Source organism: Monomorium pharaonis, chromosome 3 (assembly GCF_013373865.1).
Source record: "Monomorium pharaonis isolate MP-MQ-018 chromosome 3, ASM1337386v2, whole genome shotgun sequence".
NCBI classification, from domain to species: domain Eukaryota; kingdom Metazoa; phylum Arthropoda; class Insecta; order Hymenoptera; family Formicidae; genus Monomorium; species Monomorium pharaonis.
Genome location: NC_050469.1, coordinates 4,453,254 through 4,475,517, shown reverse-complemented (window position 1 = coordinate 4,475,517; position 22,264 = coordinate 4,453,254). Strand labels below are relative to the sequence as shown.

At 38.9% G+C, this 22,264-nt stretch overlaps 1 protein-coding gene and 1 long non-coding RNA gene across 4 annotated transcripts in view; one reads left to right on the top strand and one right to left on the bottom strand.

Moving 5' to 3' along the window:
* LOC105837291 (zwei Ig domain protein zig-8) overlaps positions 1-22,264 on the top strand; it is a 296,303-nt gene that overhangs the window by 202,620 nt on the left and 71,419 nt on the right. The window lies entirely within an intron of this gene.
* On the bottom strand, positions 11,232-20,742 carry LOC118644982. Its single transcript, XR_004962748.1, has 2 exons — positions 14,821-20,742; positions 11,232-13,978 (listed from the first exon to the last, which is right to left on the bottom strand). It is a non-coding gene; the product is annotated as an uncharacterized LOC118644982 (long non-coding RNA).

Genomic DNA, 22,264 nt, shown 5'->3' with positions numbered 1-22,264 from the left:
AATAGTGAAGAATGTTTATTCCCAATTTAAAAAAAAATCATTTTAGTAATGAAGGTAGAGTACTTTATAATCGAATTTTTTCTTATATTCACCATTATTAACTTTAGACCATATACAACAAAAAAAAGAAGACAACAAAATGGTCATTTGAATATTTTTCTTTACTTGAACCCCTGTGCCACTTGTTGTGCCGGGCCTGAGCAGAGGAATTCTCTTAACTCAATGAGATACTCCTGCGATTAAAAGATACACGTGGTAATAAGCTTAAACGTTGTTATTTATAATTAATTAAATGTTTAATTAAATAATTAATTAAATGTGCTTTAAATTTAATAAATTAAATGTTGTTAAGAGAGAGATAATATGAAATAAATACACATAAAAAATATTTGCATTTACTTTATTGTATTTTGCTTCATATTGTATTTAAAATTAAAGTCGGGAATATAAATTTAATACTTGATTTCCTTTTTTCTCGTGTTTATACTTTTTAATTCAATATTAGCATTTTATCAATGATGTATAAAACAATTTGCAACTATATATAAAAATTGTACATTAAACATAAAAGTTATACAATTTTTTCTTTTATTAAATCAGTATATACAATAATTTGGAAATAGATTTATACACGTGATATCAGCGTGTATGCACAGTGTTTTTTCTCAGCAGGTCAAGCGCGAAATACCTTGACGTTACTTGTCGGAAGGGGAAATGAGTTGAAGCAACACATGCAGAAAAGCACGATACAAAAGAGACTTCCACTGAGACTTAGAAATAGAAGACAATTCCTTTTACAATAGGAACGATTCAGCGACGTGTACTCTCTTTTCGTTCGCCGCGCGCGTCTTACGTATACTTACCTACCTACTTACCTATCTATCTATCCACCTACGTACCTACATATAATGCACTTTCGAATACGGACTACGCATCCTTTTGCAATCCGCGTTATATCCCGGGCCAACGCGTCTTCCTTTCCTGTAACATTTTCTGCCGCGTTTCTTTTGCTCCCATCAGCGAATTCCTGAACACGACCCTCTCTCATCTCAGCCGAGCGTAGCCTGCAGCGTTGCCGCGATATTGCAGTCGCGAAATAATTTGAAATGTCTCGCTTCTACCCAAAGCGCTGAATCGGATTAAATACCGAGGACGGCAGAATCTCCCGATGAGAGATAAAGAGGCGAAAAAGAATTGACGCGAAGAGTTGGAGCGCAGCTCCGTAACAATTTTGTATACGGCTCTCGTGCCCCATCGCGATTACGCGTTAGGGAGAGACGCGTCGCGAATGCAAACGTAAGGCAAACAGGTTGCATTAGCGAGAATACATCAAAGGGGAGATGTCACACTCGAAAGACACTCCATTTCCTGGCGCGATTCAGCAGCCGTGATACGTGTCTTAAGGATTACTTTTAGACTACGCTCGCCCTACATATCCGCATACACTCGACGAGCGCGATACATCTCGGCACATAGTTGCGTGCAATCGGAGATTTTCCTGAGACACAACACGGGCGGGATGCGGGGAGAGGGGAGGGAGAAAGAGAGGGAGAGAGAGCTTGCACGCTGCGAGCTTTCTCCGGCTCTGCCGTGCTTTAGTATCGACAAGTTCTCACAGATCTTTCTTTTATCCGTCCCAGGAGCGCTCTCTCTCTCCGCCCCCTTGTCACGAGGTCAATTTTATATACCTCCCGCCGAGGTTTTAAGCGTACAGAAACTTTTCAAACAGGCGGATCCCTGATCTCAGTTGTAACGTCGAGAAAGGAGGTACTCGTTACAGCGATCTTATTGCGCCACGTGGAACGATATTTCATGTTACGCCTGGTGCGACATATTCTTTATCGTAAATCACCGCGCCCGGTCGCCTTCGGCGTACGCTATGAGAAGCGATATGTTCTCGCCGATAATCTTGCAGCGCGCAGCAGGGATGTACGCGAGATTAATTTAGCAGGCCGGAATAAGAGGCGATAAATATTTTACATCCGAAGGAAGGATTCTTATACGAGCGAGCGGCTTCTTCCGAAAATCTGGAGTTTCCTCTCCCCTCTTGTTGTATCCGCTGAACCGAAGCGTCAGCTTTCAACATCGCAGACCACCATTCCCCCCGTCTGTGTCCTTTTTGTCAGAAAATAGAGTTTGTATTTGCGTCATTTTAATTCTCGATCACAGGACAAGAGCATTATGCCGCCACCGCCGCGCGCGCGATACAAAAACGTCCGAAAAGAGTGGTAAGAGAGGATAAAAACTTACACAGCGGCCGAGAGAAAAGAATTATCAATACCCGTTCGCGCGAATTGTAACGTAAAAGCTCACCGGTTACCGCGCCCGTACGCTCCGATAATCACGATTCTAAAGCTGCTTCGCCGCCGCAAGCAAAATTCACTCTATCGCGGAAAAAGAGGGGGGGGGGTGGGATTACCTACCGGGCGCGGGGGTAATTCATCCAGAAGGCATCATCGATCGCGTCGTTCGTTATTACGCGAGTAACATTTATTTCGCCGGCGCAACATTCCGCCGGAACGCGATCCCGTGGAAAATCGCATCAGTCTTCCCTCGCCTTATAAGAATCACTCCCGACACGAGCGATTCGTACAATCGCGTGCAATCTGGGTTTTATCCCGCGTCGATTCTTTATCCCTCGTCCCGAGACGCGCCGCTTCTTCTTCCTCTTCTCCACCGCCCTTTCTCGGCTGGCGAAGAGAACTGGCTTCAACAGTTGTTTCTGTTTTTCTGCGCGCGACGACGTCGGCGACGTCTCTCCGGGGCACTGATAAAATCGATTTCTCTCCCGCGGTACGACGTCGACGTCGCCTGCAACGACAGCGACGACATCGACGAAGACGACGACGACGACGACGACGACGACGACGACGACGACGAGGAAGACGATAGGGTAAAGTACCTGCCGGAGCTCCGCCTCGACGCTTTCGCCTTCCTCCGGTCTTTTTGCCTCTCTGTCGTATCTTTTTTTTTTTTACAAGAAGTAGGCGACGGCTTGTCTTAAAACCGCGGTCCGACACTTCGCGCCTCGCACGCGGATATTTTCAGCCGCGAGAAAATGGAGACGTTACCTGGGTGGTGTGGCTCCTCTGCTCTCCTTCTTCACTTTGCTGGGTTTCTTCACCGTGGCTGAGAGAGCCTTTGTATGGACGCGAAGAAGATGCGAAAGTAACTCGATTACTTACGCGCTGCCAAATAGTTACTTAACGAAATAACGAGTCCTGGCAGCGCTTGTTATACGCATGCTTTGAGAGAAATATATTCTTGAGATTTTTGAAAGAAAAGTAATTTTAGAAGATCTGATTTTAAACAGTCCTCGTAACTTTAATATTTCAGAGAGAGAGAGAGCATTTTTTTGCTCTCTATCTTTCTCTCTCTCTCTCTCTCTCTTTCTGTTACCATTTTTTAAATAAAATAAAATAAAATAAACAAAAGAAATATTTTTGGGACACGTATGGTTTCAACAAAGTGATGCACAATAAAAATACATCTCCGTATAACGTTACATGCATATGCATACGCGCACAATACAATTTCAATGGAACAGGAGTCGAAACAAAGATTTATATTCGTAAACAGCGATGTTTATTTTAATTATTTTGTTTAATTGGATTATTTTAGTGATGATGCTAATTAATTCTGTCTGAAGAACTATATTAAAATTCGATTAGTTGTAAAACTGATTTTGAACTGTAATATATTGTAAAGTTAGTCAAATCCCCTCATCCCGCTCTCACTATTCGATTTTAAATTGCAACGACAAAAACAATAGAAATGAAAACAATAATAATTAAAACGGTTCTATTATTTTAATTTGAAACACATCTAATGTATCTTTATTTCTTATGAATACATGCAATATATAACAATTATAACATTTCAATTTATTAATATAAATTCATGACAAGCATAAGTAAATTTAATGTAGCCCTAAACCTGTTTGAAACTTACTCCGTACGAGCCCTTTTACAAACGGAATTATCTCCGGAGTATTTAGCCGGTGTTATCTTGGAAGTCGCATCGACCTGCTTTTCTTCCTGCGAGTATTACAATTCGAGTTATTAAACGCATTGTGCAAGTTTCCCGCGATGCCATTTGACCGAATATAAACGTAAACACGCACGTTAGAGAACTTGAAGCGACACTTTCCACTTTAGATATCGCTCGTAAAAAGATAGAAAAGGTTCCAGCGGCCACGGAGTATCGCGTATCGCGGGGTTGTCTGTACCTGTCGCCAAAGTGGCAAGATATTTGCCAAAATTAACTGAGCTTCGCTTGCAATTCAAATTGAGAATTTCTGTACAGACGAGCTCGTCCGGCTCCTCCTCCGGCATGGTGCATCGATTGCACACTCCCTTCCTTCCATCTTCTCCTCATCCTCATTCTCTTTCGTCGTTGTGCAACCCAACGCCCTGTGCAATGCGCAACGAGCTTCGAAAATCGACGTAGCCTTGAGGGAGCAATCGAAGCTACCGAGCGGATTCCAAATAAAATGAGCAGCAGAGGTCTCGTAGGACATAGTGATCACCGAGTGATCGTCCATGGGCGACAACCGGAAGAGAAAGCTTTGTTTTGTGAAATAGGTGCTTGCAACATTTTAGATTATGTTCAGAACTGCCGAGAGGTGAGGACACGTTTTATAGACAATCGACCGGCGAGAAATGCTTGCTTGCGCATTACGTGGTCCGAGTGCTGAGGAGATGCATCTGGCGGACTTGGTTCGCTACGATTATTTATGCGATTAATTTGTTAAATGAACCCTTCACACCTAATTATAGCAACGCTGATAGTAATAATCTGTGCTTGTTTCGTATGCATCGAAAATTGTACGGTAAATGAATCCGTAAATGTTCGTTACAATGATATACAAATGCACATTAAATACTTTCTCATATATATTTTTCTTTTCAATTAATAAATAATTAACAAAAATATTGGATAAAATATCTTCAATTATTTATAACGTGACAAAAAAGCATGTCGGAGGCTTTATTATTTCTTATACGTTTCATAATCATAATTTTACTCGCTGGTATTATTTATCCATTGAAACCGAAAACTTAATAAGCTCGATTATATTATTTTCCTCAAGAATCAAATCTATTTAATTAAGACTTATGAATTAGTTGAAAATGATAAACGTTTTGTTTCGTGAGAACCTATCGCACGAGTGACAGAGTGACAGTGTATAGATTAAACTTACTGTAGAACCATGTGGTCTAGCTGGTACTCGTAAAGGGCTTCATGAATTTTGATAATATACTCGTGTACTGCATCTTGTCAACCACTCCCGCATGGCGCGCCGAAAATCATCCACTCGCGCGTAATAAGGGCGGTCGGCGCGGCAGCCTGGCGCTGCACGCTATCTCATTAATATAGATACCCTTTGATGAGTAGAACCACCAACCTTGTGGAAGGTTCTCGAAACGATACTGTCACGCGACGTCCTTTGCCATCCGGATGTCGACCTGTGTCTTTGTCCACGATGACAATCGATGCATTAACGCCATTACAACCGTCGCAGATCAATTTGATTGTTGCTAGCAGCAGTCGCAGAGTGTTCAGAAGACGTAATTTGTAATTGAAATTGGCGTAGATAGGACATACGATTAAAACAATGGCAAAACAACTTAATTGAAGATAATGCTATTAACAGTGCTAAATCAGGGAGTAAATAAATCTTTTAATGAAAGCCTCTGTAGAAGTAATATAATCTTTTTAGTTTTTTACATATTTTAAAAGTTACTTTTTCTGACTTCAAGTTGGAAACGTAATATATTTTTATGTATAATCAGAAATTATTTATTTTTGATCAAATCAAAGTTGCAAAAAATCAGTGTTATCTAAAATAATTTAATTTTGGCTAAAAAAAAATTTCTAAATTTTATCTTGTGTTGTAATTATTTTATTATTATTCGTATTCTCACACAAACATGGCGCAACGATCAATTAAAAAATAAATAAAAGCATTTGATTCAACTGAACAAATTTCAATCAGTAAATGAAGTGAATTTGTGAGCTTGAGGTGTCCCGGACGCTTTGCGCGAGTAATGTAGAATTAAATAAAAGCAAAATAATAAAAAAAAAAATGCAAGACTGAAAGAATATGCATAAAAATCCAAGAAAGCGTAAATCTAACGTAACCTCCCTCGAGAAAGGGGGTTTCATCGAACATTACATATATGATGCCATTGAACGCGCTAACCTGTGACAGCCTCGACGAAATAGAAATGCATCTGGAGTATCCTCAAAAAAGCGAAAAGAAGCGCTTGAATGTTGCATAAGTTCCCCTGTAGAAGCACTTCCTTATTTCGTCGGTGGATAGTACATCGCACGCGCGCTCGCGCGCGCGATATTACTGGCTCGATTCAAGTAGATGGTCGTTAAACTGCGAGACTCAGGCGCAAAACAGCCTCACCCTGCCTGCCCATCCTTCTCCGCTTTCCCGTTCTTAAGTCTCCTCGAAACGACGGTGCTCTCTCCCACTTGGGAGAGTCGGTGCCGCCACCAGGAAAGAAACACACAGGAGGCCGTTATCCGAGGATAGTATCCGAGAGCACTTGCGAGTTAATGCGTCTCCGCTCGGCTATATACGCGGACACGTCCGCTGTAGACAGAAAGAAAAGTCCCCGTGAGAGGCGAAATGGCGGAAAACGCAATACGCGCGTGTACGCGAGAGAAAAGACAAAACTGTAGACAGGGTTGAAATTGAAAAAGGGATGGAGAAAACGAGAGCGTTTTCCTCCTCCTCTTCCTCCTCCTCCTCCCCCTTTCCCTCCTTTTCCCTCGGAGGGAAGTGGATGGAAAGAACGGAGAAGGAGGTGCGTTTATATTAGGCGCTCCGGGACTGTATCCCCTTAAACGCTCGACATAGAATAATGTAGAAAAGCATATGCGGCTCTATACGGATCCAGTGAAGTAGTCACATCAAACGATAACTGTATGCACAGAAAAATCCGTCGAACGCCAAAGTACTTCGCGTACACTTCGAGAATGCATATTCTACTTCGTAGAAGTAGAAGGGATTAAAGAAAGAAGGTATTAGTCGAGGTATAAGTGATAGAATTTTTATGTTTCCTTTTTTTTTTATAGACGTGTTTTCCACAACGTCGATCAAAATATGCATCAAAAATTTTAAGAATAAATACGAATTTGTGTATCTCATTTGTAATAACTTTGGTAGAATGCGAGATCAGCTTTAATATAGGACTTTTATTACTATATATAAATCTTTTTTAATGTCGCGTGCTTTTTTGGACGACGACCAGTCCATTGATGTAATTGTCGAGATATACATGTATGAAAAATGTATTGCTACGTTTTAAGAAAGAGAGGAGATCAAAGAGGATAAGAGGACAGATATATCTTTTTTTTGTCGAAAAACAAATATAGAGGACGTAAAAGAGGAAAATAACAAAAAAAATGGCTCTTACAGAAAGGGATGAAATGAAGAAAGGGATATCGTCGAGGGAAAAAGAATCTGAATCAATTGTAGAGGACAGCAAAGTTCGAGTGGACTTCTATCATTTATGTAGCTTCTATTGAAAACGGAATGACTAACTCATTCGACAATGTCGGGACAAAAGTAACCAAGTATAAAATGACTGTTTTACAAATAGCGTTCTCTTTGAGCGTGAATATATATGTGCGCGAAACTAAACGAAAAAAAAAAGAAAAACTCGGGAAAGTAAGTCGGAAGAAAAAGTCGCGACATAGAGACGTAACGAAGAAGAAAGTTCGACATACAAAGAACGATAGCATAGGAGGGGCAGGAGGAGGATGACGAGAAGTGAAGAAAAGCAAGCGCGGAACTTGAAAGAAAAATAGATAGACGGAAATGGAGCAAAAAGACCGACCGAACGAGCGAAGGAGAGAAACTCTTTGATGATGCTCGAGAAATCTTGGGGAAACTTAAAGCCCAAGAAAAGCGCGTTGTATATATTTTTAAATCACGCGCCAGGGATTTGTTTAAATAGAACGTAGAATTAGAAAAAGGTTAGAAAACATACGTTAACGACGATGGATTCATTAATGGAATTTGTACAGAAGCTCCATAGAGAGAGAGAGAGAGAGAGAGGTGTATTGGACGCTTTTGTCGAGAAGTCTCCAACCCCTCGTCACCAAGAGACAAACTAACAGATAGCTGGAACCGTGTGGCAAACAACAACTCGATGATAATAGCGGAACGCAGTAACAATGGAAAGAACGATGCATTAAATGGTTAAGTACACTGTAAACGCAACAAGAAGAGGAAAGGAAAGAAAACGAGAGAGAGAGAGAGAGAGAGAGAGAGAGCGCAGTGTCTATAAGGAAATTAAACAACGATGCTGCGCTGCTTGGAACGCGACCAAAAGGATTCTACTCAGGCTAACTAAAACAGACGGCTAATCCGACGGCGATAAAAGGTAATGAAAACGGATGGGTGGTAGGTAGGAATGGGTAGTTGGGAAGTGCGTGTAAACGAGTGCGCGATGGAAATAAAGCGTGGACGAGAGCGAGAAACGAATACACGGTGGGATTCGTGCACCAAAGAGGGGTAGGGGGGGGGGAGAGAAGAAAATACTGAGAGACTCCGGCAACGCGTGAAATAATAGGCATCCAATTTACGGCGAGCTGTCCACGAAGCTTCGCGAATGAGAGTAAAACACAGAGGAGAGCGAGAGAGGAAGAGAGACAGAGAGAGAGAGAGAGAGACGGAATGGGAAAGGTGAAAAGAATCGCTCAGGAGCTTAGTCGAGATAGTCAAGTCAACGTGCAATTTCAGACAGTGCGGATCGCGGGCGGAAAGGCAATTGCACCAAACGGCGGAAAAGAGGAAATCAGTTTTCCTCTGCGTCGGCTCTTTTGTTACCTCTCGGACGTACATGCGTAAGTGCGTGAACACGCAGTCGCAACCTACAGGTCCCGCCTATACGTGCGAATGGAAATTGCGGTTTCCCAGTTCAAAGAGCCGCTGGAATCCGTCACGCTCCGCGGGGATGATTACTGCGTTTGTAACACCGTTGTGGCGCATGACGAAAAGAGGATTTTCGAATCGTAGCATTTTGTTTGTTAGGATTAGATGGGAGATTTTCGACGAATACGCAATGCACGTGTCTACACCGTGCGCGGAACTTTCTCTGTAATTTCTGCACGAATAATCCGGCAAGCAGATGTGTACGCTAGTGTAAGAGTAAATATTATTTCCGCGAGGGAAGTGGGAACATAGATATAATAAAGCAATAAAGATTTTTGTGACTTGTACGGACTTATTCATTAATACGTGAGACGCTTTCAATCGCGTTATATGTTAAAACGGTTTCTTCATTTCTTGGTATCCCAGACGTTAATACGATTGCTTGCCAATAACAAGCCCTGCGGTTGTGTGTTTTTCATCCGTCGGACGTAAATGCAAATTGCAATTTTTCGATCAACAAGTGTACAGGTGAATGTGCTGCGGAAACCGCTATATTATTCATTCCCACGGGATATGTACGCGAACTCAGAACCTGGGGAGCGTCGATAACATTGCTTGCGAATTTCACAAAAACACGAAACATCTTAAAAAATTTTATACGATCGAGACAGCAGGGGAATCAATTTATTTTCATAAACGTAAGGACCCTCTTGTGAATAGATACGATCTGACGGCTGATCAGTGTTGGACTGGAATTGGATATTGCGTACCATGTGTATGAAATAAGGTCGGCCAGTGGATCTGCGCACGCAGATGCGAGACTGGGAATACCGGGTACGCGGAGTGGAAATTGCGGTTTCTCGTTCAAAGCACCAGCGGAATCGGCGGCGTCATAAAAAGATTATAGCATTTTCTATCGTGCAATATGAAAACCCGGACGGAATGTTATTTCGATTTCTTATTTCTTCAGATTTTTGGAATATATATAAATAGCGATCAAATATTAGAAATCTCACAAAAAGTGAAAAGGCATGTGATTCCATTTTAACCAAATCTCTTTGTTTGCACGAACATTTGTTATTGGAATTCACATGATTAATGGAAATAAAGTGCAGTTATTGAAGCTTGACAGTTATTGAAAAGAGAAATACTTAATTCGCTGGTGTTTCAATTAAATAGATTTAATTTACATAAATTTATTATGATAGAAATCTGTTTGTTATAAATAAACTGAAACGTTAATCTATATATTCTTTACTTCTTTTTGTTGTGATTTATTTATTACGTGTACATATTATAGATGTATAAAGTTTGATAAGAAAAGATTTAATTATAATTTATGACGATCGATATCAACAGTTTTAAGTAGTCATAAATCAATGCAAGCAAGCATTAATACATTATTGTGCAATTATTTTAGGAAATTAACGCTATAAAGATAATATGCCAATAGAACAACTAATAATTCATAACTCTTATCTACTTTGCTTTTATAAATAATAAATATCAATCCTACATTTTCATATGTAAATAAGTAAGGGGATGAGAAACAGAAAATCTTTTCTTAATCTATTTAATTTATTTTTTATATCTATGTAATTATCTTTATCGAGGAATAGTTACCTTCCTTTTTTTAACAATTACTGAGGTAATTTTTACATTCCAATTAAAAGTCATTGTTATTTACTTTATCATGTATTATTGATTGTTCTATAATTTATTAATATCTAAGGACATTATGTATACAGGTTTAATTATTTTCTGAAAAAAGCAAGTAAAAGTTAAGAAAATAATAAATAGAAGAAACACATTAGCTTATTATAAATGTATTTCTAATAAAATTTTAAAAATTAGTTAACGACACGCTTTTTCATATTGTGAGTTGTCATTAGGAATGTATATTTAAAGATCGCAAAGAATAATTATCAGAAAAAACACAAAAGAAATAATATTTACTTTATAGAAATTTAAAATAAGACTGAGTTGCTGTCATTTATATTATGTTTGCTTTCACAAAATTATTTAAAATTATTTAATTTTATTATATATTTGTTTATTACATTTTATTATATTATATATAAATATATAAATTATATGAAAAATGTTTTTTAATAAAAATAGTATCGTATAAACATAAATATATTAATAACTTACAATACTTTTTAATTTAAACTTTATTCAGACTGATTTTAAATTTATAATATAAACTTTTGGTATATTTGATTGGTGTTTTATATCATAAACAATATGAAATTTCTACATCCCAGCTAGTTTCAAGAAATCGATACTATAAATATAAGAGTCTTAACTTTGTTTTTTATTTTTGTTGTACAAATTGGGTCTCGGCATTTTCAAATGAAAGGTATATATTTTGGATCAGTAAAAAATTTACTGTGATGTGAGCTTTATTTTTTCGATTGGAGTATAAAAACTACCCCAAGACTACTCTCAAGTTAATACTTCAAGAATAATTAACATTTTGTGTTAAATATTGTATGACTTTGCACGAATAATGCATTAATATTATCATATTTACCATAATATTATTATAAAACATAATGTATGCAGTATATATTAATAGTATATATTATATATGTATATGGAGTATTGCTAAGTTTCAATAAATGCTGCTTTGATAATGTTAAATAAATTGTTTGCTAAGTGCACATATTTGAATTTTGGTTCTTTTTGAACCAAAGAAGGGTTGACATATTTTAATTTAGTTTCTATGCAAAAGAATTAAAGAAAAAATTAAGAAATTAAAAATAGACACCAGTAAACGAGTCAGTTTACAAAAACAAGTAATAGTTAAATAAATATAATTATGTGTTCATACTAGGAAATGATGATAAATCTGAAGACATTATTCAAAAATTTTATGTTTTATTTTTTGAAAATATACAGAGAATATTATTTGAAAATGTAAAAATAAACAAATTTTCTGCTTTTATCCGTTTATTTTACAAATATTGCTATTTATTAAAACTTGTAAGCAGTGCAGGAATATATATAAATTGTGCGTGTAAATAAATAAAAACTGACAAATTCTTTTAGAAGAATTGATGATTTTCATTTTTAACTATTCAATGATAACTATGCTCTTTTCAATCTTGAATATCCTGCTAGAATGGATGTTAGATAGGGGTAAAAATGGAATCTTCCAGGTCCAGTCGAGATGGGGTAGGAATGATACATAGCGACGAAACGTTCCAGTCATGGGAATGCAATTTTCTAGGGTTTCTCTCGTCCGCACGGTTATAACTTGCAATCTTTAAAGTCTCCCAGGATTTAAAGAAAGGGGAAGCTCGACGATGCCATAGGGACCGTAGGGCATAGGGAGTGCCACGTGCACCCTCGCGTAGAAACCACGTTCTCCCGCGGGACGACGCGTGTTGCTCAGAGATACCCATGTATTCTGCACTCGCCGCTCGTCTTCACGTCGGCGAAATTTATTTCAAGTAAAAAACGAACATTTCCGCGGATATGTGATACAGGCTGACGACGGCTCAAATCGAATTTTCGTCTCATCCGTCTATACTGGACCGAACGTCGCCGCCGCTGGCCGCGCCGTGAACAGTCGTGATAGGATCGCCGCCGTGCGCATTCTCGAAGGGACTCTTTTCATACGGAGTCTCTCTCGCCATCGCTCCATAAGAAATGTATGTCACATAATATCCGCGTCCCTTCGTATACGAAGGCGCGCGCGCGCGCGCGCTCACAAATAGAAATTATTTTATATACGTGAAAAGAAATCCTACTCGTCTTTCGCGAGAAAGCCCCTCCTTCCCGTGGTAGATCACGTGCCGGGTCATCGGTATTGGTATTTTCCGACCGGCGAACAAATAGCTTTCCTCTCACAGAGAGAAACCATTTACCATCGCTCTCGATGGTTAAAGGAAATTGCGACTTTCGTAATAGGTAAAAGAATACAAGGATTGTCATAATAGACTTTTATATGAATATACCGTAATATTTCTCGTCGCCGTACATCTCTTAATTATTACACAAATTTATTGTACGTATGTATGTACGTGTCGCATAATATTTAAACGTCATGCTTTTCGTTCCAGGATATTTTCAGTGAACAATTTTGCGAAGTCAATATGCGAATATTTTTTTACATTTTTCGACACATACATATATTTTAATCCGGAGAAAATTGGCGAGTCAAATAACCATTCTGCTTAATATATCCATTTGTTAAAGCGCAGCACTGACATGATGAATGGGATATGTGCTATTTACATTTGATGTGACTATAATGGCACAACACGCGCGCGCGCACGCGCTCACACACACACACACACACATATACATGATCAATGAGTTTTTACAGCTTTAACGAACGAAATTAAGGTTTCCATTGCGTGGCGCAAGTTTGCATTACAAAGCATGTATATATTTCAATGGAACGTTCACTCAATTTTGAGAATAATATTGCGAGAGAAATCGCAATCTTACTGAAGTAATAATTAACTTTAAACACATAGTAGCTTTTATTTGAAAAAAATTCAACTTGGAGATATTATTTTAAGAATATGCAATACATTATCTAACTCTTTCATCTTTTTCATTCATTTCTTTTTTTCTCATTAAATTCTTGCAATAAAAAATATAATTAATTAATTGGTATATTCTATTAACCTCTATCTTGGGTTTACTCGAGTTTGCACTTTTTTTTAAACTCGAACGAAACGGGTCGTCTATTTATAGCCGGGACGGACTAAAGTACATGCACATTGTCGTCCGGGTAACAAAAATACATTGTTCTCGAGGCAACTCAGGCATTCGAGAAAAGTAGCTGTCACAATTACACGTCGCGATAAACAACCGTGCTTTAAATATTGCTACATCCGCTACACACTCGATATATGTATACGTACAACACTGACCGGTCAAAAGTTTAAAGCGGATAGCTTCTTCGTCCCACGGACGTTTCCTGTAGCCTGAAAAGTCGGAGGCTGACGAGGATTCCATGCGTGACGGTGCGACGGTGTGTCATCTCGTAAATATACCACAATCCCTCGTTATACTCGCCAGTTCTAACGGTGCGCTTCACGACTTCACAGGCCCCTCGACTTACTAATGAGAGGAAAATCGACATGGAGATAGGATTTACCTATACCTATTTAACTTCTCGACAGTTTAGAAATCGTCTTACTGTCCGCGATCACAAACGTAGGTGCCGGATACTCGTGTTCCTTCGTGTGCATACCTCTGACGATATTCGACCAGTCGTTGACGTCATTAATATCACGGCGTCGATTCAGATATCATGACGTTATTTTATGTATAGTTAAGTACGGCGAGACTTTTTTGCGCTATTTGAAATTATTCGTGAGTGTCAAAAGTTACATTGAATTAAATTTTGTATTCTCGCAGAAATAATGCACGATATGATGATCAATATTAAATGTACATTAAATTAATATGTTGCATATACGATTTTTTATTGGCGTCATAGATGACAGTAAAAAGTTTTTTTTATATAATTTAAGATATGTGTATATTAAATTTTGATCAAAATTGAAATCATGTTTAAAAGGTATGTTAATTTTGGCATTTTCTTTTTCTTATTTAACATGCATCAAATAATATTGTCTTTCACGAATTATTGCAAAATATGATATACATTTTAGCAGACTCAGGAATAAATTAATTCTTTTTTGTTTTATAACACATCGCAATGGTGATATTTTTCTTACTCATAAAGTTTTAATTTGATCGGACCGAGAAGTGACTGCTGAAGCAATAATCAAGTTAACTTCGCGGATTAATTTCGCGCGTAACGTTACGAGATTGCGATGACTTTCTCGCCGTGCGTCTGCCAAGAAATTGCTACTGTCAGAACGGTCAGTCACGTAAAGCAAAGTCCAATAGGTTCCCGGATTTCTGACCGTAGAAACAAACCGAATTAACTTTACCTCGGATTTAACTGGGCTAACAAGAGAGTGGTGGAGTCCAGAACGTCGGCGCGTCGTCGTCCTGAACCCTGCGGGGAAATGAAAATGTTTCGCTGCTCGTTTCACCTTCGAATCGCCTCGACCAACTGCAGGAAGTCCAATCCTCTTTCCCGCTAACTCGTCATTGGTACGTCCTGCGAGTACCGGCGGACTTTGTAACGATCGACACGCGCCCTATATACCAATGATCCGTACAATATACTGGTGACTTTCGCGCACAAGTGACGAGAGAGAAGAGCTGGAGACGTTTTTTATCCCGTGTTTCTTCCCCTCTCTCCCCCTCACTGAAAAGCGATGGCTAAGATAAATCGCTTGTACAGCCATCGCTAAAGTATTTTAATAACGTGTAACGTGATGTTCTATCGATCATCGTTCGTGTCTCGCCCGAGTCGAACGTTCAATAAGCGATCAGGTCTGTTGATGGGACGTATTACTCTTCAAAAGCCGCTCGAACAATTTTATCGAGAACAAACTAATTCGAATTTATCATGCAAGGAAAGTAACGATCGTATGAATCTCGTTAAAATTCGAGTGAAAAGAGTAAGAATGTCGATTATTTTAAAAAATAAAAAAAATAAACGCGAAGGGAGACATTGATTGCAATAACGTTTATATTAATCGCTTTTTTTACGGTATAGATATGTATGTTATTACTGAAAAACCTGAAATTTTTATTGAAAAATGATGCGATGTCATATTAAATTCAATATCGTTTTTATTAATCATTGATGTCCGGGACTGTCTTATTTATGTCGAAGCTAGAAAAAGCACATTTATTTTTATCACTTGTGAAACTGATAAATGAGAAAATTGAGTGCAAAATTTTCAACTTTATTGCTTTAATGTGTTTTATTAAAAAAGAATATAAAAGTAAATGTACTTTGACAAATAATTGTTTTATTAACGATTAACAATTAAGAAGTGTGAAATTACTTGACTATTTCGGAATAGGATATGCATTTTTCCGGAGATTTTTAACGTTTCATTACGTTTCAAGCAAAATTTATACACGATTTAGTTGTATATTATTTCTGAATAGTTGGATTTACTTAACAGGAGATGGAGAATATCTGGGAGAAATTTGTCTAATTATACAACATTCAGAAAATAATTGCTACATTAATGCAAAATATGTATAACTTTGTACAAAATATTTTTCAAAAAATATAAATGTTGCTTAAAATAAGATAAATTATTTTTAAAAAATCACCAATTATATCGCAAAAGTTCATAATGAGTTCGACCTGTTTTCATCTCACGATCTCAATTGGTTCTGACGTTTACCTTGCTAATAGGAGCAAACCGAACGTCTTCGCAGCGGGACTTCATGTTTGATTTCCGTGATTATATACGTAACCGTTTTCGCCTGTCCTGGAAGACATCACGTTGACCCATTCCACTCTGCGTTTCGATCGGGCGCACGCCGCACACCACACAACTATCGAGCGCGACTCCTCCGATGATCGACGGGAATCTGGAACGCGTTAATCACAAGAGCGGCGCGCGCTCTCTCACGCTTGCTCCCGCCTCGATTAAAAATAAATAGGGATCCGACTCGCGGGGCGCGTTATAATCGAGCGCTCCGTTGACACCGTGGTGCGCGACGCGTAGTCGACACGAGGTCACAACAGCTGCAGCAGCGGCAATTCCCCCGGCCGTCGTCGTTGCGGTGCACAATGGAGAAACTCCGCGACGGTTGTTACCCCTGGAACCCCCTACGAAAGTGACGAATAAGTTGAGCCAGCCTCGTGTTCGCGTTTCTCTCGCTATTCTCGACTATTCTCTCCCCGACCGCCGCGCCGGCACACACTTTACCGTGTGTTTCCACGTCGACGCGGCTTACTTTCGAGGCTTATGCGCACGGAAATCGTCGGGCGGAAGCGCGTCTTTCTTCCTTTTTCTCTCTTATTCTCCCTCCTTCTTTTTACGGCGAGGCGAAAGCACCCGGAGGCGGGCGGAAAGACTCATTATGACCGAAGCTTTTATGCCGGGGCCCTCATTCTCGAGCGCGCGAGTCGTACCAGTTCTAAATAGTCCCGGAGTTCCCTTCTGCGTTGCGCTGCAGGAAATTCGAGGGACACGTTCCCGCGAGCCCAGAACCGGGCGCGAATGACGATGGCGCGACACAAAAAGCGAGATATTGCGGCCATCGCCGGTGCTTGTGGGCGGCTGAAATACGTGTTAATAGGACGTCTGTAATTAATGGCCATGGCGGCCGGCGCGGCGCGGCGCGGCGTCTTGAATGGCTAAGGGGAGATTTTTATAATGGATTTTCTCGTGGGTTTCCCTCAAAACGCTCGTTGTTGTTATAATCATGTTGCCTGGGATTTATTAACGTTACGACGTAATTGATTAACGTTGGCCGTTGTATTTTCTAGCCCGGTACCGCGGGGCTTTCCCACGTAGCGCGCGGGCGGGCTGACAATTTTCTCTCATTTCTCAATGATGGTGTACGTGCAAAAGTTCGTAACGCGTAAGAAGCATCGTTAGCCAGATACATCAAGATGTATGTACATCCGAAAGACGCTCGGCGGAGAAATAAACTCGTCTACTTACATGCAAAGGGCGAGGGGCAGCGCGGGCGTAGGTACTACATATATTGCACGAGTACATTGATTGCACGGCAGAAGTTTCGCGTGTGACTACCACGATAACGCCCGATAAACTGCCATTCAGTCAGTTTACAAAATGACATGTCATTACGTGCATGACGGGCTCTGTGACATTATAGCGGGGAAACAAGGAAATATACGCGTCCTTGCTTCGAAGGGCAATTTTTTCGCCTCCCCGTTTTCTCTCATCCAGCGGTGGTACATATAACGCGCGACGGTTTTGCGCTCTCGTGGAGAGGCCGCGCGGGGAGGAGCGAGTATACCGTCCTCCCTTATCGACGTAAGTATCCCGGCCAATCTGTCGTCTGTCACGTCCGCGTTCGGACGCCCGGGGTATTGCATCCACCGTGTTTCACGGAAGGAAGAAAGTACGACGTCGAGTAATACAGATGGCACGTTAGATGAAACGCCCTGCCGCGCGCGCGGCCTTTTTCTAAGACTTCACGTGTCACACCTCGAAACACAGGTGCCTGCCCGGACCAATTCCCAGAAGTACCTATGGATTATAAATAGCGCGGGGGCTGTGCTAAAGATAAAAAGATTAAACCACGGCGGTCGGTCTGTGTATGTGTCTGTGTGTGTGCGCGCGCGCGTGCGGCATTTGCGCGGATCTTCCGCGTCTGACCTATCTCGAGACAACTTGACCCTCCTGCTGCTGACATTCCTGTAATTAATAGCTTCAGATATATCCTGGTTGAGCTCTTCACTCCGAAAGAACTTGCGATAACATCGATCGACATCGACCCAACTTTTTATATATATAAATATCAGTGAGTCGGCCGGAATAAATTATCAGTTCTAGCGACCAACGACACGTTGACCTCTTGCCTTCACCGTGGGTTCGTTGGATCTTTGTTTATTTTTCTCTAAATTAATATAATTTATATCGTGAATATTTGATTCATTACATTTTCACATGTACCATACATCAAATATTTACGAAACGCGGTAAAATATAAAATAACACAATTTTGCTCTTATCTAATTTTATAAAAAGATCGATTTATAAAAAGACGTTTGAAAATTTTAGGTAGATCAAAAAGTTTATTTGTGCCTTTTTTGTTTATTAAGACATTATTGACCGGAGATATATCAGCTCGTTGTTTCTTGCTCGAACGTTACTGATCACAAATGACAAGTTTAGAGGCATAGGCTCGTATGCAGAACATGCTTATAAAGATGTGTGTATAAAGCGCGCTTTTTTGTCATTTACTTTTTACTTTTTATTATTACACGTAAAACAAGGATAGAAGTTTTGAATACGGACCATATAGTTTAAATCATCGTGCAAAATTGTTATAGCGTAAAATTGATAAAGTTTTTCTTATAAAATTTATTATGTTATATCTTTTATGCATTATAAATGAAATTTTATTTCCGTTGAATTGACCTCTATGAAAAATAGTCAGCCATAAGCGTCAGTAAAATCTACATCTATCTAGTTATCACTTAAAAATTATATAAAAAGAAATGAAAGATTTTTTTAATCCATCTCTTACCATTTATTTGCAAAAAATTGTACAAAGTTAGTGTCGTAGATATATTATGCCTTCTTAAACAGTTTGAACAGTTTAAACTTATCGAAGGAACAACATTTTTATTAATGTAAAAGAAATGTATATATGTGTGTGAAAATAACTTGTAAAAATAAATGTGTTAAGAGTACACCAACAACTTGACGGTAATTGTACGATTTAATGATATATATTTTTTGAAATTAAAACCAAACGATTAAAAACGAACGATAAAAGATTTTGAAAACTATTAGACTTCTTAAGGTTAAAAATTGTTCAGGCGAATTTATTTCATGTAAATGACCAAGATTTTTTGAACATATTACTGCGTCATGCAACCAGCAAAATTTGCAACTTTTTTTACCATGTTTATTTTTACCAATTCACGAACGTACATTTTTTGTATGCTGATAAAAATGACGGATTTCTTGCGCAGAAAATGTTTAATTCACTTCATTCTGTGCATTTTTTTTTTTTTTATTACATGACAAAGCAGTTTAGTTTCAGCAATTTTTCGATTGTCATCCTGTCACATCAAGAAGATAAATAGCGCTAATATGTTAACATGTATCAATATTATTCGTAAGGCACAGAAAAAAAACGATGCCTAAGGGTTGTAACATGATAATACAAACATTGATACGTCCCTTCGCCGTATCGTAACTTTTGTTTCCTTTAGGACCCTTTTACCGCTTCATCCCGCCCAATTTACGTTAGCGTTACAGATATAGGAAGCGAATTTACGGAAAGGCCGATTTAGCAGAATTAGAAGCGATGACACGCGGAAGTTTACCCCTTCTTTCCCCTCCCTCCCTCACGGGTCACCCAAAACCTCTTGCGTGAGCCCCGTACAAATTATCCCGCTCTGCTGTATGCATGCGTGTCGGCTGTCGCTATTCACGCCAGCTCGACTCCCCGAAACGGCTTTACGTCCGCTCCGAAGCTATCGTCCACGCGCCGTTTGACACGTCGTCGAACGTCATTATGTATATATCATCGGTCACGAACGTGCCACGGCATGCCGCGGCGCGAGATATAACCCCTCGCGCTCTGCGGAAAGCCCCAACGCAAGCACAATCGAGACAGGTGCTTAGTGGCGCGGCATAAAACATACATAAGAGGATGATCTGGCATTATGGTAAGAGAGAGAGACGCCATATGCCGTAACTTATCTGCGTATCGGGCGCATTTGGCTGTGCTCAAAACTGACACGCATTTTGAAAAATAAACACCACGTTGTACGAGGGATTTATTGCACTTGAATATCTCTATCGAATTTCTTGTTTGTCGATATTTAATAAATCTCGTAATAACTTACGTAGGATGGGTAAAACTGGGAAAATCTGATATTTTTAGAGAATTTCTTTTTTATGCTTGAAAATGAATTTTCGTGGAATTTTACCGGAACTCACACAAAGAAATTTTTGAAATTTTACTTTTACATTCCATTTCTCCTCTCTATTTTTTTGATGAAATTATTTCTTTTATCGATTTTTTCTAATTTTTAATAATACAAAGTATCGATAATTAGTAATAAATATAGCATATACATTCATGTATATTCTCGTGTGACTTGAGTTTTTATTAAAAAATTGCTGACAATAAAAGACAGTTCAAAATTAGCGTAGTGTTTAAACAGGTTTCGTATTCTGTACCTTTAGTGAACTTTACTTTCTGAAATTTAATATTTAAAATTCGAATGACTTTTCTTCGTTTAATTAAGGAACTTTATAAAATAAAACAAAATAAATTTATTTCAAAGTTGTATAAATAATTTATTTAAAACTTTGCCTAGAACTTTACCTTTGAATAAAATTCTTTAAAAAATCGGAAGTTCTTAGGGAATTATTTTGCAAAATTTCAGTTTTACATGCTTTGTTATCAACAAATCTTATCAGCGTTAACGATTTTACTAAATTGCCAGGAATACGTTTGCTGGAAGAAAAATATACATACTAAGATCGCAAATGCGATTGCAGTTTACCGGAGAAATTCCGAGCCGAAGAGTTAAGATGTGTAGCCCCTTAAGCAGGATTGACGCGCGCTTGTTTACGCGATAAGGCGCTGAAGCGGCTCGTGCAAATAGCATTTCAGTTCAAAACGCGCGTGTATATATATATATATATATATATATATATATATATATATATATATTGCGTCCCGCAGCGAGCAGGTGACACTCTCGGTCCGTGTGTTTGACAAGCCGGTGAAGAAAAGAACTTGGATTACGACAAGAGACGGCGGTGACGATGACGTCGCCGATTCCCGAACGAACCCGCGCTTTTTCCACGTCACTTTTCTTTGCGGTCAGCCGTCCCGCTACGAAAGCCGATGTATGTATATATACGAGGACGTTGTATTTATGCATTGAATATTTTACGTCGCCTTCTAGAGGAAACTGATGTTTTTCATTGGTCGCTTTCTGAGTAGAAACATATGTATGACGTCGACTTTGTGATTGTAAAAGGAAGTCGTGTATCGCGAAGAATAAAATAACCGTCAGAGTAACCGTCGAGAAAATTATGTCATTATTCTTACATTTACACATCATATAAATTATGATTGTTCTTTTACGAACAATTTGCAAAGAAAGTTAACTAAGAAATAAAAACGCAATATGCACGAGAACTGATAAAACGAGAGGGTATCGTAATCGACAGTCAAAGCCAGATATAATCATATGTTTCGATTGCTTCCTCTTTTCCTTTAAAGGAAAGATTGTTAAATCGTATATATTCTCTTTTACTCTTATTTCGCAATAGAGAGGCAATCTCTGATACAGAAGGTACTTTGCCCGTGATATTAGTCACGTTAAATGCACGAAAACGACCGCGAAAAAGCGCCGCGTAAGACAAACCAGGTTTTATTGTGAAAATGTGAGTGATACACGTTCTTCGGCGAGACCGTAAAGGCAAAGATTACGTGCAATGAGAATCTCAGTTTCTACAAATTATTATTTCTGTCGCTTCAACTATGAGAGCAAAAACATTATTCAGTGCTAGTTTACATTGAAAATTTTTATTTTTTATTTTTTTTTTTATTTTTTTCAATAATAGACGAATGATATTTTTCACGCAATGTATGTCGGTGTATTCGAAAATAAAAAAAAATAAAATTCGCTGTAAATTAGAAAAAAAAACAGATAAATGCGATTTGCCGCATCAGAAACGTTCCAATTTTCAGTATATAATTCACGTAACTATCACGTCATACTTAATCGGATTAAAAAAGAGAACTAAGGATACGAAGCACATGCGACTCCGATTAAATAGACGTGAG